Source organism: Lissotriton helveticus, chromosome 3_2 (assembly GCF_964261635.1).
Source record: "Lissotriton helveticus chromosome 3_2, aLisHel1.1, whole genome shotgun sequence".
NCBI lineage: Eukaryota > Metazoa > Chordata > Amphibia > Caudata > Salamandridae > Lissotriton > Lissotriton helveticus.
In genome coordinates this window covers 268,018,560-268,031,604 of record NC_136062.1, presented here as the reverse complement: position 1 = coordinate 268,031,604, position 13,045 = coordinate 268,018,560, and the positions used below count along the sequence as shown (strand labels likewise).

At 45.2% G+C, this 13,045-nt stretch overlaps 1 long non-coding RNA gene across 1 annotated transcript in view; it reads left to right on the top strand.

The window, feature by feature from the left end:
• LOC144826291 (uncharacterized) overlaps positions 1-13,045 on the top strand; it is a 255,383-nt gene that overhangs the window by 70,024 nt on the left and 172,314 nt on the right. Inside the window, exon 3 of the long non-coding RNA XR_013609764.1 lies at positions 8,485-8,568. This is a non-coding gene — a long non-coding RNA (uncharacterized LOC144826291). The remainder of the gene's footprint in view (positions 1-8,484; positions 8,569-13,045) is intronic.

The window sequence follows — 13,045 nt, the reverse complement described above, 5'->3', positions numbered from 1 at the left end:
AATCATCTCTTTCTACCTTTTGTTTTCAACAAGAAATATGGGCTTTCTCAAAGGACAATACTTTCCTTGCAGCCTTTTTTTTAAACATCTGTTTATTGGTTTTCAAGTGAACAGTTCCATAGCATCAACAAATATCATTCTGTGATACAGGACAGGTATAGTTCAACAGTACAAATATTCCTTGTTTGTCCAGGCAAGTTACATCTGTGGTACAACATTAACAGAATATCCACGTGTATTGTGAGTTACATGGGAATCTCATTACACAACCGCTTTTTTCTAGGCAATCACATATATTGACACATATGCTGGAGCACAACCTATATCTGTAGTGACCGAGGTATTTTCAATGATTGGGTCGGTTATGACCGTTGCCCATCACCATCTCAGCATATTTTAGCCTAATATAGTGATATTTAGGCCTGTTTCTGACTTTACCCTGTTTTATGGCAGTGCTGACTATTGCATTTGACATGCTTTCATATTATCTTGCTTTGCAATTCATATCACATAGACATAGTGATGTGTAGACCTGAAGCTACAAAGAAGGGTTTGATTATGTCTCTTTCTGTTTCTGACTTCATCTTGCTTAATGGCAGGGCTTGTCTATTGGCTTTGGCATGATCTTATGCCTTCTTGCATACTAATTTTGGCTCTTTGCAGGAGTAGTGGCCTATGCTCGAGTAACTCCATGTTCTAAACTGCAGCCATCTTCTGAGCCTCTTTAGGTGAGAGGTTATGTTTTAATTCCTAGTTGTTATTCGCTCTTGCTAAACTAGAGAGGACCAGTTCTTATCAGAGGAATGTGCTCACTCCATGCCGGAGTCATAGCAAACGCTTGGCCAGCTGCTGTTGTGCTCTCTCTGTACGAGGTGGTACAGGAATCTGATAAAGAAAGTAGGAGGATTGCATTTTATATTAGAGAAAGGATCCGAGAGTTCTGAGAGAGAGTGTGAGTTAGTCTGGTGGTTTGGCGGTCTGGTGATACATCACGGTGCAGATGTGCAGTCGTGACTGTGGAGCACAGAGTCCTGACTGAACCAGAGGAAGAGAGACGGACTTTTCTCTGAATGCAACATGTGTAGAAACTTGGTGAGGTGTTCCACTATTTCTTATATTCTAACTGTCTATGCTTAACTATTCCTTTTTATTTTCAGGTTCTACATATATGTATATGTCAGTAATTGCTATTGTGAAGAATGTCTACTATGATGTTTAGTTATTTCTTTCTTTGGTCATTCTATCATTGTGTAATAAAGAAACCCAGAGCATATAATGTGTCTGTATTCCTTGTGAGGGAAAGTCGGGCCCCTTTTTTACTAAGTGCTCACGGAGGGATGGGTAAGTTTCCCTCCAACGGGTAGTTGTTGATGGGGGAGGGAAATCGGCTCCCAGCAGGGATGTCTAAATTCTAAGTGTTTCACCCCAGCATAGTGGAGGAGGAATCTGTTTGTTCACCGGAAGGTGTTGTAATTTGCTGTGTACCCTATCGGATGGGAAGGTGTTGTGATTTGCTGTGTACCCTCTCGGATGGAGAGGTGTTGTGATTTGCTGGGTACCCTCCCTGATGGGGAGGTGTTGTGACTTGTGATTTGCGAGCTCCTTGTCAATGGTCTAATATCTTTAGTTTCTAGCTATCAGTGTTATTCCTTTCTCAGGTAGGTATTCTAAAAGTGTGGTGTTTTTATGAGACCTGAGAAGGGCTGTGGTAAGAAATGGCCTGGTAACTGACAGAGGCACCAAAATATACGGAAAACCAAGTCATTACAATATCCATGCGCCCTGAAGCACCACTGTACCCACCGCCACTGTTGGCACCAGTCGAGTTACTCACTGCTACAGTCATCTGCCCTCATCTTTCTTCAGTCCAAGGCGACTCCTCTCATTGCAACTCCCCTCCCATTTCACTCTGGTCTATTACTCTTCCTCTCTCGGGTGAGCTAGTAAGTAGCACTGTAAAGGGGCCCACACATCCCTGGGCCGGGAGGCCACTGGTAGTAACTCTGCATAGGTTGAGAGTCTTTCCTGGCACATAACCAAATCAGACATTCATTCCTTCATTCCGACCCCTGCCCCACCGGCATGCTATCCGTCTCTTAGCCATTAGAAGTGCCAGCGCGGTGAATTTGCGGTGTTCTGGTCGTAGTGGTTTGACATATCCCAGTAGTGCCGTCAGAGGTGTGGCCTCTACAGGAGCATCTATCATTTCGCACAGTGCCGTAAACACTTGATCCCAGTATGCATTTACCTCAGGGCATCCCGACACCAGATGAAGGAAGTCCGCCCCCGCTGTGCGACATCTATCACACCTATCATTGTCTCTTAATTTAAACCTGTACATCTTGGTTGGTGTATAATACAATATGTGTAAAAATGTGTAATGTGTGAGCCTAAGACTACTGCTGGCTGATACTCGTTCAGTTTGCAGACAGCACTCCTCCCATTGTACATCTGTCAGCTCAAGGCCCAGCTCCTCATTCGATTTCTTACGCAAGGGTGGAGGAGTTGTTATCATTTGTGAGCATACCGAGTTATAGATCAATGAAACCAATCGCTTGGGCGATGCCTTCTCCATTATAACTCAGATACTCTGTCCATCACCACCCCCTTTTTGAAATTATTTTGGCCACCATGAGAGTGGAAGGGTATGCTCAGACATGAGTCCCTTGCTCATTGCACCATCAGGATTCAAGCAAGCCGGGCCGAAGACGGCTGTAATGCCAGAAACCGGTCCCCGGAAGCTTGTTTCCTTTCCAGGGAAGAATTGGCTTGGTAGTTTGGTCTGCCCTGTTCCCTAAATCACTGGGCCAGGGTCAGACTAATTTGCATGTAGCCAGGTTCTGAACTGGGATGGTGCAGTGAGCTAAAAAACGGTGATGGATCAAGCCCTGATCTGTTGACTGGGTAGGAGTGTTCTGATTAACTCAGATGCTCTGTCCATCACCACCCCCTTTTTGAAATTATTTTGGCCACCATGAGAGTGGAAGGGTATGCTCAGACATGAGTCCCTTGCTCATTGCACCATCAGGATTCAAGCAAGCCGGGCCGAAGACGGCTGTAATGCCAGAAACCGGTCCCCGGAAGCTTGTTTCCTTTCCAGGGAAGAATTGGCTTGGTAGTTTGGTCTGCCCTGTTCCCATGATGCACTGGGCCAGGGACAGACTAATTTGCATATAGCCAGGTTCTGAACTGGGATGGTGCAGTGAGCTAAAAAACGGTGGTGGATCAAGCCCTGATCTGTTGACTGGGTAGGAGTGTTCTGATTAACTCAGATATTCTGTCCATCACCACCCCCTTTTTGAAATTATTTTGGCCACCATGAGAGTGGAAGGGTATGCTCAGACATGAGTCCCTTGCTCATTGCACCATCAGGATTCAAGCAAGCCGGGCCGAAGACGGCTGTAATGCCAGAAACCGGTCCCCGGAAGCTTGTTTCCTTTCCAGGGAAGAATTGGCTTGGTAGTTTGGTCTGCCCTGTTCCCATGATGCACTGGGCCAGGGACAGACTAATTTGCATATAGCCAGGTTCTGAACTGGGATGGTGCAGTGAGCTAAAAAACGGTGGTGGATCAAGCCCTGATCTGTTGACTGGGTAGGAGTGTTCTGATTAACTCAGATACTCTGTCCATCACCACCCCCTTTTTGAAATTATTTTGGCCACCATGAGAGTGGAAGGGTATGCTCAGACATGAGTCCCTTGCTCATTGCACCATCAGGATTCAAGCAAGCCGGGCCGAAGACGGCTGTAATGCCAGAAACCGGTCCCCGGAAGCTTGTTTCCTTTCCAGGGAAGACTGGCTTGGTAGTTTGGTCTGCCCTGTTCCCATGATGCACTGGGCCAGGGACAGACTAATTTGCATATAGCCAGGTTCTGAACTGGGATGGTGCAGTGAGCTAAAAAACGGTGGTGGATCAAGCCCTGATCTGTTGACTGGGTAGGAGTGTTCTGATTAACTCAGATACTCTGTCCATCACCACCCCCTTTTGAAATTATTTTGGCCACCATGAGAGTGGAAGGGTATGCTCAGACATGAGTCCCTTGCTCATTGCACCATCAGGATTCAAGCAAGCCGGGCCGAAGACGGCTGTAATGCCAGAAACCGGTCCCCGGAAGCTTGTTTCCTTTCCAGGGAAGAATTGGCTTGGTAGTTTGGTCTGCCCTGTTCCCATGATGCACTGGGCCAGGGACAGACTAATTTGCATATAGCCAGGTTCTGAACTGGGATGGTGCAGTGAGCTAAAAAACGGTGGTGGATCAAGCCCTGATCTGTTGACTGGGTAGGAGTGTTCTGATTAACTCAGATACTCTGTCCATCACCACCCCCTTTTTGAAATTCTCCATTATGAGCTGCATAGAAGCCAGCACCTGCGGCTCCGCCAGAACGTCAGGTGTAATTGTCCTTATCCCAAGTCTGAGATATATAAATATACTTTCCTTGCAGCCTTGTGTCCTTCTAATTTTTTTAGGCGGTTTCTGACTCTTTCAGGTATTGTATCTCATGGATCTGAACACATAGGGCTGATTGGTTCACTGGGAAACCTTAATGTCAGATTTCTTTACTATGAAACTTTACAACAAAGACAATAAGCCTGATGTATTTATTGTGACAATCAAATGGTAAAGTCAATAGGCCTTTACAAGTTGATTGTCAATACATTATGCTAAAGCTTGTGGAGCAGTAAATTTGTTACATGGAATCTTGCCGATTACTGACAAGGATTTTGGTGTTATTACTTTCTTTGGCAAACCCTGCTGATTGAAGATTTGCACTGTGACCATGCTAGGACCTCTTAGGACAGCCTAGAGGTGTCGGTGTCTGCCAAGACCTTGTAATAATCATGTTTTTAGGTCTCGCCTAGGCAGCGTGCATGCGCTGCACTAGGAGGGCCTTTAGCCATCGGTCTGCTCCTTTGCCCCACACTCGTGCTTGTGCTGGCATCCACCTTGTGGGAGTAAGCAGCGGCGCGCGTGCTAATTGCAAACATATGGCTCTCGCGCCGCCGCTGCTCGCTACCGCAAGGCGGTGGCCAGCACAAGCATGTCTGCTTCAAAACAGCTGCTGCTTGTTTGCTTTCACATTTGCCGCCACTTGGCTGCGCGCGCACCACTCGTGGGATGCTTCTACTGTACTGTCTTCAGTGATTTATTTTTGCTCTGATCCATTATCTCCTCCCTCTTTGATGCTGATTTTCATCATGCCTGAGCTTAAGATGCTGTAAATGTGGCCTGTGTTTCTTTTTTCCCTCTCACCTACCACTTCTCTGTGCTGCTACCGACATCATTTCTCTTCTGCTCGCGTTGTTTTGCTCGTGACTTTTTATTAATTTACAACAGGGTGCTTCTGCGGGTGCGTGTGTGGCTGTGCCTTTAATCTGCTTTTCTCCCCATGTCTGCTCATCATGTTCACGGTCGTGCGTCGGGGTCCCAGGAAGCTGCTTTGGGGTGAGTCCTCGATGTGACCACTCACTCCCTTGGAGACTGCCTCACACTAGCATCTTCCACTGCTGCCCCACGTGCATGTGCTCCCTTAAAGTATGTGGGGTATAGCTTTCTGCAGCGCAGATAAAGTTTGAAGGCAGCACCAGAGAGGGTAGGCGGGCGATAATTAGAGAAGCCCAGGTTCCTCCATGCTTTAACTCTTGCTCAACTCTGTTAATAAAAAAGACTAGAGTGCTAACTTGCGAGTCACAGAAAATGCAAAACTGCCCTCCATGCTGTCTTAAAAAACAGCTGTAGCATACTTAACTTTAATATGTAGAAGACTTATTTTATGGATGAAAATGTGCTTTAAAGCCACAGTCTATAAGTCATGCTCTAGGGAGGGTTTCTTCTGTGTTTATTCATATTTACGTTTTACTCGTGTTATCAGTATTCACTCTCATTTCTTTGCTTGGTATACATCACGTTAACCTCTCCACACCCTCTGCTCTTGGTAGATGCTTGCATTGCAATTATCTCCTTACAGTAAAAGTCATAAGCCCATCCCTCTGACTGTGTTTGTGTATATCTCTGCCCGTATGTCTGTCTTTCATTGTATATCTATGTCCCTCTGCCATCTTTGTGCCTGTTTCTCTCTCTGGGTCTGTTCTCCTGTGTTATCCCAGTCCTGTCACTCTGACTATCTATTCCCCTGTTTTTCTCCTGGCCCCTACTTGCCTGTGCCTTTATCTCCAAGGCACCCTCTACTTCTGCCAGTCTGTCCCACTTTGGCTCAGAGCATATTCTCTCTTTCACATCGTAGTTCGGTTGACCTCTTTCCTGCTACCTGTTTCTGACCCTCTACCTGTCTTGATTTTGCAGGCTCCTTCCATACCACTGTCTCTGTAACACAGTCTGTCTCCACATCTTGATTTCGGATGTATGACATTACGACTCATGCTTTTACCCCGCATGCCTTTACATCGCAGTTTTTACAACGCATGCTGTTACAACGCATAGCGTCAAGGGGTGCTGGAGAGTGAATAGTTTAATTTAATGTTCCAACTCCAGTCCCCGTGGATAGTAGGGAAGGTGTTGGATAGTAAATTAAATCTATTCCCTATCCTAGAGTGACCCCCAGCGCTATGCGTTGTAATGACATGCGTTGTAATAGTTGCGTCATAAAGGCATTGCGTGGTAAAAGTTGCGTTGAAAAGGATGTTTCCCCTTGATTTCTGTTTCACCTTTCATCCAGGATAATAAGCTGCATGGCTAAATACTTATAAGGTCCAAAAGGCGAGACCTATTGGCTATGCCATGCATGTTTTAAATGTAACATATAAAGTCTTTGGGTCACCCTTTTTCTGCCAATTCGAGTGTGATTCACATTCTGCCTTTTGATCGTCACAGTACATCAATAATACATTATACAATATATATTTTAAAATTCGAAGATGGCCGACCCGCGCAATGCTTACTAAGCAGCCATCTGGGACTACAATTATGCATAGTTTATCATTGTTTTTACTGCACCAAGATGATCAACACATTGCTGTTAAACATGGCAACAATGTTGGCACTTTAAACATTGATACACTATACAGAAGTACCATTGAAAGATGGCTGCCCGCTGCTATGTTAAACGTTTATTTTGTATTGCAAGTATATATCAAGTTTAGGTGGTGGCACAGTTTCTTTTTTCTATTTTATTTGTTTAGCATGTGCCTGTGGAGTTTGAGTTTCTGTTTTATTGCGGATGGATAAGTGGATAAATACAAGAATGAGTCAGTGGGTGGATAAATAGATATATGTGCCCAGGGATGAGGGAAAGAGTGCCTGTATAATGACTTATTGAGTACATAAACACATGAGCGACAAAAGCAGCACTTTCATTTATCAGCCAGATCTACTGAAAATCTTCACAGGCATTAGGTAGATGAAGCACGTGATATAAAATTAAAAATGCATCCATTTTTTTTTCACTTAATATTCTGAAAATAAGCAATTGACACAATATTATTTAGTGCGCAAACACATTTCTATTGCTTGCAATAGCTCCATTTGGAAATAAAAGCAACAGCAAACTTTTTTTCTACCCGCTTATTTACAAAGGTTCGGCAAAAATAGAATATGTAATAAAAAGGAGCACTGATAGTCCTCTGCTTGTTTAATGAAAGGACCCGCAGCACCAGCAGTGCCTTTGGTTACATGCTCCCTCCATGATCATCGGAAAATCCTTTACTAACCAGGATAGCTTATACAATAACAGCACACCGCCATTGTCTTAAAAACAGTGTTTGGGTTACATTTTAACCTTTAGATGTATTTTGCCTATGTCATGTTTGGAGAAGGTCACAGAGAAGAATTGTTGCATGAAAAAGCAGAATGCAGTAAGGCGTTAAAGACGGACACCAACACCGCAGCTGGAAAGCACTCAGGTGGGAAGTGGAGCCGCTAATTTGCAAATACTTCTTGGAGTCCACCTGACTGAAAGGTGAAGTGGCATTAGTTATTTTTCAACATAGAACAAGGCCCAATCATGCAACTCAAGGGAAAAGTAGAAGGGCGTTGGAAAAACACTATCGCGTTCAGCAGTTGGCAGAAAGCAAAAGGTAAACAAATGGATAACAAATCCATACTGCCTTCTCCATGGACTTTCATACTGTAGATGGAAGGGCTAAAGGAAAGGTCGGGGACCTGGCCCACATAGCCCCTCTTCTCTGCTAAAACCAGTCCTGCTGTGAGTTGTTACATTTTACTAATGGTTAGCCTGGACAACTTTGCCAATTCTTTGTAAGAATGTCAGAGCATAATGCATTAGAGATCTGGTGTGTTTACCGAAATTGCTAAATTAAGGAAAATCCGACAACTAAAATTGTTATTTATGTTTCAGCTCGACAAGAGTCAAATTGCTTCAATATAAATAACAATTTTAGCAGAAACTATAACTCATCTTCCACAGAGAGTACATGGTGACAAAGCTTGATGTAGCTATTCAAATCTTAGAGAGAAGTGTTAGTGAACATATGCTTATGGTTCTCATTCTTTGTATTTTTAATTTTCAGGAATTACAAGTTACTCATGGTCACTGGTGGAGGCAGAGAGACAGAAGAGTGCATCGCTCCCCTAGGAATCCAAGCACAAGGACAGTGAGTGCATCCTGACAATTGTTTGATATGATAAATGTGTGTTACGTAGAAAGGATAACATGTAGGCAAATATGGTGTAGTAAATGATAGCTATTGGTAAAATGTTCTTTGCTAGTAAGTTTGTTGTTTCAAATGTCAAATATTGTGATTATTCTCTCTTGTTTAGTTTAGAAAATTTGAAACATTATAGATAAGGAAGTAAAAGGCAATTTTTTTTTAGATTATGATTTAGTAACTGAATGTATGGAAGAATCTGTGGCTTTAAACACAGTATGGAAAGAACACATTTGTGTGAAAACGTGGTGATACATATTGAGGTATGCATGGAGAAAGACTAGGATTTATTTTGTATAGATGGTTATTATTACTTGAGTGGTTGTATGATAATGAACATTTTCTGGGTAAATGAAGGAACAGTGTATAGATTATTTCGAATTTTAACTCTAAGTAAACATTCCATCCCAATGTTGTAAATATGAAGGCTTTCAAAAATATCAAACCTGTAATGAAAATACATTTACTATGCATTAAGTAGTGTTCAATTGTAGTTCTAATACATTTGTTGTAATTTTCCAACCAGTACATTTACTCCACATATTAAAAGTGTGATAACCTAGGCATATCCATCTACACCCACTCTCATATATCCCAAACCCCATACCACTACTATGATCCCCAAAATAACCCTTTCTAGACTATCTCCTACTCTAACCCTCCTTGCATTATCTGACACCTCTTTTACTATACCGATCCCCCAAAACAAACCTTTCTAAACTCTTCCCTCTTTTCTACCCCTCCCCAACCCTTCTCAATACAAATAACTGACTAACATATCCACCACTAAAATTACTTTCATGTTTCACCATACTAATTCAACACTAATCCTGATGGGTTCCAGAGTAGCGGGCTACTTGCGCTTCAAAACCCCATCAGGGGTAGCAAGCGCTCTATAAATACAAACCTCTTACCCTTCACTATCCCGCCACCTACCCTTCTCTACCCAAATAACTGAATAACATATCCACTACTCAAATTACTTCATATTTTACTATACTAATTTTCAACACTAATCCTTTATGGGTTCCGGAGTGTTGTGCTACTCGCCAGAAAAGCGCTTCAACACCCATCAGGGGTAACAAGTGCTATATGAATGCAAACCTTTTTTCCCCTTTTATCCCTCCGCTACCCTTCCCACTCCAAATAACTGACTAATATCCACCACTGAAATTACTTTCATATTTCACCATATTAACTCACCACTAATCCTTTATGGGCTTCCTGAATAGCATGCTCAAACACCCCATCAGGGTTAACAAGCGCCATATAAATACAAAAATTTTTTCCTCCTCTATCCTTCTGCTATCATTCCAAATCCAAATAACTGACTAACCTATCCACCACTTAAAATGTACTTGCATGTTTCACTATACTAATTCTACACTAATCCTCTATGGCAGCGTTTCCTAAACTGTGGTCCGTGGACCACCAGGGGTCCGTGAGACATTCCCAGGGGGTCCGCAGGACTCGAGTGCCTGTCGTCGTAGTGAAAAATGAAACGCCCTTGCGTCCTCACAGCACACAAGAGCTGTGAATGTTGGCGCTGGGGTGGCGAGACCACAACAATACATTCGGGAGGCGGGGGCAGCTAATGGGCAGTGGGCAGTCAGGGGGCACAGTGGCTGGGGAAACGAGTGGAACAGAGGGCAGAAGGGCACAAAAAATGAGGAAAAAACGAGTGGCACAAAAGGCAGAATGGCACAAAAAAACGAGTGGAACAGTGGGCAGAAGGGCACAAAACACGAGGGAAAAACGTGTGGAACAGAGGGCAGAAAGGCACAAAAAACGAGTGGAACGGAGGGCAAAAGGACACAACAAATGAGGGAAAAACTAGTGGAACAGAGGTCAGAAAGACACAAAAACGAGTGAAACAGACGGCAGAAGGGCACAAAAAACGAGGGAAAAACAAGTGGAACATAAGGCAGAAAGGCACAAAAAACGAGTGGAACAGAGGGCAGAAGGGCACAAAAAATGAGGGAAAAACGAGTGGAACAGAGGGCAGAAACGCACAAAAAACGAAGGAAAAATGAGTGGCACAGAGGGCAGAAAGGGCCAAAAAACAAGGGGAAAACAAGTGGAACAGAGGGCAGAAAGGCACAAAAAACGAGTGGAACAGAGGGCAGAAGGGCACAAAAAACGAGGGAAAAACGAGTGGAACAGGGGGCAGAAAGGCACGAAAAACGAGTGGAACAGAGGGCAGAAGGGCACAAAAAAACGAGGGAAAACGAGTGGAACAGAGGGCAGAAAGGCACAAAAAACGAGGGAAAAACGAGTGGCACAGAGGGCAGAAAGGCACAAAAAAATATGGAAAAACGAGTGGAACAGAGGGTAGAAAGGCACAAAAAATGAGGGGAAAACGAGTGGAACAAAGGGCAGAAAGGCACAAAAAAGAGTGAAAAACGAGTGGAACAGAGGACAGAAAGGCACAAAAAACGAGAGGAACAGAGGGCAGAAAGGCACAAAAAACGAGGGGCACATAGGGCAGAAAGGCACAAAAACTAGGGATAAACGAGTGGAACAGAAGTTAAAGAGGCACAAAAACAAGGGGAAAATGAGTGGCACAGAGGCAAAATACAGAATACAGAAATATTTGGGCAGCTAAGAACAGAAGGCAGAACAGGCAGAGAGGCACAGGGGCAGCGAGGGGAACAGAAGGGAAAACCGGGCAGAGACACGTGGCATTGAGGGATACAGAAGGAAAGACCGGGCAGAGAGAGCATGGGGACAGCGAGGGGAACAGAGGGAAGAAGAAGGGGCACGGACCATGTACAGGCAGCGGGGGAAGACAGACAACAGCAGTCACAGACACAACAATGAAAATACAGGCAATACAATAAAAACAATAAAGCGATGAAAGGCACATGTGTATAGGTTACCGTTACTTGGCAGGCAGGTAAAAATAGATGTAGCCAGGATCAGCAGTAGAATTTTCGTGCTGCTGTCTGATTGCTCACTTTCCACAAGCCCTAGGGTGAATTATGTGTGCTGTCAAGCTTTCATATTCAGACATATCAAGCTCTTATTCTGTGTAGCTGTGGGCTAGTGGGCAGGGCGGACCGGAATAACAGGCGGGGAGGTCGAATATAGTGAGCTATGTTCAGTGCTGTTTATTGTTAAGTACAATGCAAGGTCCGTATCAACCGAGTGGGATGAGGGAGTCCAGGCGGGATGTGCAGGGCTGAGGTGGTTCGTAGGTAGGGAAGGCTCCGGGGTTGTAGTCCTCTGCTGGGCTGAGGTCGTCGCGGTAAGGGCCGGACACTGGTACTCCTCGGAGGTATACAAAGGGAGAGAGAAGACAGGGGTTAGTCCAGTTCAGCTCCGGACTGTTGAGTGCTTCCACCTGCACCGGGGAGTGAGGGAGTCGGAAATCGAGCGTGGGGAAGGCGGTAGGGGTAAGAGGGGAAAGGACTAGGAGGATCAGGAAAGGGAAGAGAGTGTTGGTTGTGTCCGGGGTCAGTGCGCGGGAATATATACAGTGCCAGTGACTTCGCTAACTCTATCGCTAGTGAGGGGGTGCTCGTGATCTTTACACAATATGTACAGAAATCTACAAAGGTACACGGAGAAAGGATAGTGGTCACTCACGTGCCCCGCCGCAACTCTCATCCGAGTTGCGGCCGCTCTCCAGCCACCTCCGGAGGTCGACACCAGTCCTCCGACCAAACGTCTTCTTCCTCGTCCTCCTCTCCTCGCTCCGTCTCCGCTCCGCTCTCCGTCAGGGGTTCCACGCCTACCGCTGTCTCCTGCCACGAGTCCGCTTGTGGGAACCTCTCTCCTCCTTTCCAGCCGGCTTTTCTCCGTTCCGGTCTGTTTTTGCTTGAAGTGCTTCCGGGGTCAGTATTGGTGGTTTCCGGGTCATCGACCGATGCCTGACTTCCGGTGTCTGCTGCGGTCTCTTCCGGTCCGATGGTCGGGGTGAGGGTTGCCGGGTCCTGGGGGCAGAGAGAGAGAGAGGAAGTCCGAGGGGTAAGTGAGGCAGCATACCGCGTTGTGGGGAGGGACCCTTGTCTGGAACGCCGCCCCGACGGGGTAGGGACGATGGCTTCTCCACAGTAGCCTTTGCAGTTTGTTGTTGGCAATGGACGGGGCAGTGGGCATCCTAACAGGAGAGGGTCATGTCAAGTGCCACGCGAGGCCTCTCTGAAATATGCCTAAACTGCACTGCTCACCCATTGGTGGTAAAATATTGTCCTGCTGTCTGTGACTAAAGATTATGTCTAACAGGGGTTTATGGTAATTGGCATAGCATTGTTCCATGATCTCACTGAAACAATATGCCTCCTGTGCAGATACCTTCCTGCCATCTCTTGCACTTCCATGATGAACTCCTAATATAGACCTTGAATTTGCTCTGTACACTGGACTGATCGCATTGTGCACCATCTTGTTAGAATTCTCACAATATTCGTTGCTCCTTGGG